This window comes from Alligator sinensis, unplaced genomic scaffold (assembly GCF_000455745.1).
Source record: "Alligator sinensis unplaced genomic scaffold, ASM45574v1 scaffold223_1, whole genome shotgun sequence".
NCBI classification, from domain to species: domain Eukaryota; kingdom Metazoa; phylum Chordata; order Crocodylia; family Alligatoridae; genus Alligator; species Alligator sinensis.
This window is the reverse complement of record NW_005841936.1, coordinates 2,577,835-2,582,914: the sequence shown is the minus strand read 5'-3', so window position 1 is coordinate 2,582,914 and position 5,080 is coordinate 2,577,835. Positions and strand designations below refer to the sequence as shown.

At 44.0% G+C, this 5,080-nt stretch overlaps 1 protein-coding gene across 1 annotated transcript in view; it reads right to left on the bottom strand.

The window, feature by feature from the left end:
• Positions 1–5,080, bottom strand: part of MCTP1 (multiple C2 and transmembrane domain containing 1) — a 365,001-nt gene that overhangs the window by 347,121 nt on the left and 12,800 nt on the right. The window lies entirely within an intron of this gene.

The following is a 5,080-nucleotide window of genomic DNA, read 5'->3' as shown; positions in this document are numbered from 1 at the left end:
CCCCACCCCAGCCTGTCCCTCACCCCCTGATGCCTCCATTTCTATTTTCACTGACTGGCTTTCTTGCCTGCATTGCAGGCCAGGCCAGCCTCTGGCTGCTTTACTATTCCTTCCATCCAGGACCAACTGCAGGTACTTCCTCAGCCTGACAAAGGGGTTTTCAACCCTAAAGCTTCCAAAGATACATTTTTTTTAAGTACTCCTTTTTTTTTCATAATACACATATAGACATAAAAACACATCACACATCATGAATAACATCATGTGTCCAACACAACACAACATCTTTACTTCTTGCTGTCAATTCCTTTACAAAAAGAAAGGCTCTGTGACAGTTCCATTGGGTACCTTTGATGCTGCTGCTGATGCTACCGGTGTTGAGCCAGCTAAGTTATTTTACCTATTGTCACGTAAAGCGGAGGACGGGGCATGAGGCTGTAGGGGAGGAGGAGGCCTCACTGGGGCACACTGCCATGTTGTGCAGAGGCCCCAGCACCAGGAAGGGCACACCTTAACACACGCACACAATGTCACCCACCCACATCACGAGTTTTGCCTGGCAGCAGCTTGGGGTGCAGGGCCCCAGACAACAGACTCGCCCAGCGAGACACACACAGCTGGCAGGCTTTGTGGCCTGGCAGGGCCCAGCACTCAGGCCTGCACTAGATTTAAGCCCTCTGTGCCCCACGACAGATGCAGCAGCCACCCAAGCACCCACCCACATGATGAGTTTTGCCTGTCAGCACCTTCCCCCAAACCCCTGCACCGATCTTGAAACTTGGCAGGCTTTGTGGCCTCACCAGGGGCTAGCACCCCTGCAGTTTTCAGCCCCCTGTGGTGTAACACATAGATGTGACAGGAGTTTTGCTTTCAAGAATTTGGGGTGCAGTTGCCCCCAAACCCCTGCCCTCATTTTCTTCAGACTTGGCAGGCTTCATGCTCTCAGCAGAGGCTACCACCCCTGCAAGTTGCACCCAAATCGGAGGTAAAATAACAAAGTTATAGATATTTCATTCATCCCCCCCATTATAACCTATAGCCAGATCTCCGAGATGGCTCTGAAGTTTCAGAGATGCTTTGGCCGGATCAAAGCGCCAAACCAATCCAGAGGTCTGGATCAGATCATGGCCATCCGAAGTGGCTGGATGCGAAGCAGAACGGAACCCCCGCAACCAACTCACACAGGCCTAATAGACATTCACTTTTGATTCTGGAAATGCAGCCCTATGTCTGCAGTGGCTCAGGCTAGAAGCTGGAGTGAGCCCTCCCTTCCCTTTGGCAGTGGCCAGTGGGAGGGAAGCTGAGCTGAGGGGTGCGGGTGTGGCCAGGCCCCAGCAGGGTGCTGAGTGTGATTGAGGAGGGGTTTAAACCCCCATCCTGGTCTGCACAGTCCCCAGCCAGGGTGTGCTTGGAGGGGGTAGGGGGAAGCAGCCCCTGCCAGGCTTTTCCCTGCTTGCTGCTCAAGTGGCAGGGAGAGTGGCCAGACCCTGGCTCCCAGCTAGTACAATGAGGTGAAGCAGGAGGGAGTGGGATTTTTCCCCCTCCTACTAGCATGAGACCTCAGCCAGGATCTCAGCCAGGCTGCTGTGCCCCTGCCAGGCTTCCCCACCACCACTCACCACTCCTGGGATGCTGGAGGATTGTGATTTAACTTGAACCGGGAAGGGATCTGGGACAGAAATTCCATAAACTGGTTGATCTAAGTCAGTTAAGTCTGATACTACATTCAACCAGGTTTATCTTAAACCAGTTTCAGCCATTTTGAAACTGGTTTATGTGCACTGAACTTCTGTTCAGTCAGAGCAGTGGTTCCCATCCCTGGGTCACAACCCAAATGAGGGTTGCGGGGGCAATGTCGATGGCGCCGCACAGAAAAGACGAGCCGCATCACATGCTGGGAGCTCCCCCACCCCTGCCCCGGGCCTGCCACCACCACCACACTCCACTCCCAGCAGCAGTGCATGGAATAAAAGGTTGGGAACCACTGTGTTAGAGGCTTAAACCAGTTTATGTGTAATTTCTGTCCCTACCCATTTTGTTTCAAACTTAAATTGCTTCTCTTTCAACATCAAATTTTCTTTTTTACTCCCAATGGGCAGTGCCACATCAACTTGCGCCTTTTTATTTGCCAGCCATGACTGATGTATTGGAAGTGTCTGCATTGGAAGTGTCTGCTCTTCATCCATCATCCAGGCAGGTGCTTTACATATTTTATTATTGCGTTCATTGCTTTTGCTTTTTATATTGTAGTGTTTCTATTTGTATGTAACATTTCAAATCTATATCAGCATCAGCAACCAATTTTTCAAAACATAGCAAACATTCCCCCTTTGGTTTGCACAGATGCATCCTTTATGTTTATGACTCTTAATACGCCAGTTTTTTTCAGCTACCACAGTTTAAAGGGATTTACATATATACAACAAATGAGTGCAAGCATAAATAGTTATAATCTTGGTCAAAGTGAATTCCAGGCTCAAAGTGCAAGCCACTACAGCTAAAGCTAAAGATTTTGAAAGGCCTGAATGGAGCAGTAGCACTGCCATTTAATCCATAGACTGGGCAAAGGCAGACACAAAACAACAGTGCATTGCTGTGTTGTATTCTAAAGACAGCCAAGGAGCAACAACATTTTAACATTTTTTTAATATCCTATTGAAATGAAAAATCCCTGTGCAAATACTATTCCAAGAAAAAAAGTGATAACCTATCCTAGTATATTCATATTCATTCATCAACTACAAATTCCCCAACAATGAAGCTCACTTCATCACCACTGTTCTAGATAAAACTCTTACTTATTTTTAATACTGTACAGGACAGTAGGGATGCTAGTGCACTTTGCTCATATTAAAATTAGTATAAAACTGGAACAAGAGAATTGCAAATTAGGTCCAAGGAATTTTCATAGTGCATCATTCCTGATTCTGCAGGTGTGGAAGAAGGAAGGGGACTTGAATTCAGTCGTGTGTAAAATATTGCTCAAAACTCATGGTAGTTTCAAAACTGCTGCTGTCATAACTGAAATTATGTAGTCAGCAGGGCCTCCCTGGGAGAGATTTTATATGTAGTTTGAGACACCTTTCTTCTGCTTGCTAGAAATAAGATGAATCAAAAGAAGTACGAGTCAAACAATTCTATATACCACAGAGTAAGTTGTCCATTATAATCAATCTTTTAAATGGTTAAAAGTGTAAAACAAGTAGGAAAACTACATTATTGACATTTGGGAGTAGAAAGATAATTAACATGATCCTATTTAGGAACCAAAACCAAATTATATCTGTAGTCATTTTCCAAGGCACCACCATAATTTTTTATTGGGCAGAATACAGGACTTTACAGTCAAGGTTCTTTGGGTAGATGTGATATATTTTATTAGAGCAACTAAATAGTTTGGAAAAAATTATTTGTAAGCTTTCAGGCACAAACACTCTTCTTCAGGCATTGGGAGACTGTGCAGTAATATTTACAGTAATATTTGTGCATCTCATTGAGGAGACTGGCAGTTTTCCTACCAGAAGAAAATCCCCATAATTTAAAATTAAATATGAAAAGGGTATGTAAGGTTTATCCTTTTTCCTACAATGCTGACAGAAAGCATACCAGGCCTTCTTCGTGTAACCAAGGTTCAAATCCTATCTGCAAATGGAGATCAGGCTTCTTTACAGAATTCTTTACAGTAACACTTTAAAGTATTATTTCAGTTATTTTCTACCAAGTTCTTCTACACAAAGTAGCGGACAAAAATTACCCTAAAGGAACTGAAACATTTATGTTAGGAACCTACTATGGTTCTTCACAATTTCAGAATGGCTCAAACAAGGCAATCTAGCTTGAACTTGAACTCAAGACAAGGTGTCTTCACTTACTTGAGAGGATCAGTGAAGCTACCAGCTAATTGTTAACTGTCAGGACTGTTAAATGTGGGCTCAATACAGGTTAACTTGTCAGACAATCTAAGATGTCCATCAAGAAATGACTTGGATCCCTTGCATGAAATTACTACCTTAGTTGGCTGTTTGAAGATGGTGGTAAGTGGAGGGAAGGGAAGGAATTAATTCTCTGAAGAGAAAATGAAAAATTCAATGAAAAATTGTACCCTAGTTAGCATATCTATTCCACTATGCCCACTACATAAGGGTGGGCATAGTGGAATACCTTCAGAAGAAATATGTAAATTATTTGATTAAATTTCAGCCTGCTCTTTCCCAAGACAAATATAGCTTTAAAAAAAATATATCACCAGATCAAGGAGCTGGATCACTGGGAAAATTTATAACAAAGTTGTGGGGGTCCTGGAAAAAAAAAATTATTCTCTTTACCCTGAAACGTCCATCCCATCCACCCCACCTCCCAAAAGGTTCCTGATCAATAAGTTGTCAAAAAAGAATAATGTGAATTTCCTTTCCCCTTGAGAGTTCAATAAGAAAAAAGATTCTGAAGCACTGCCAATACAAGTCTCTTCTTTATGGAGTTCCACCTTTCCCAAGAGCATTCTTTTCCTAGTAGGTGAACTATGGAAATTCACAGTAGAGAGAAAAAATCGATAGGCACATTGAGGGTGAGCATCTGTGGGGTTTATCCTACATACACAGCCATGTTGACATATTGAGGATAAGGACTTGCAATTTTATAGTTTCAGTTGTAATCAACTGGTATACAGTTGAACCTAGATCATTAGTATCCAGGCAGTTCGCAACCTACTTTGTTCACAGCAGGTTTTCAAATTAAGAATTACAGATGCTTAGCACTTTACTGCAGCTTTTACTTCACAGGACACAATTTCTCCAATTCACTGGAGCACAGCCATCCCACACAGCTGACTGGATAAGTGCCGCCCCTTGAAATACAAGTCACTGCAAACAACCAGAGGAAACCTCGACAATCCTGCTGTGGCTATATACAAGGTTCAAAATACGGGGGGGTGAGCAGCCCCCCCCCATAAGAGACGAGAGCCCCCAGCCCACCCTGTACCTTTTTAAGTAGCTCAGACAGTGACAGCAGCTCCTTCGGGCTTCCAGCTGCCACCTCCACAGACAACCCCCCCCCCCCCCCCAACACGGCAACCAATCATACA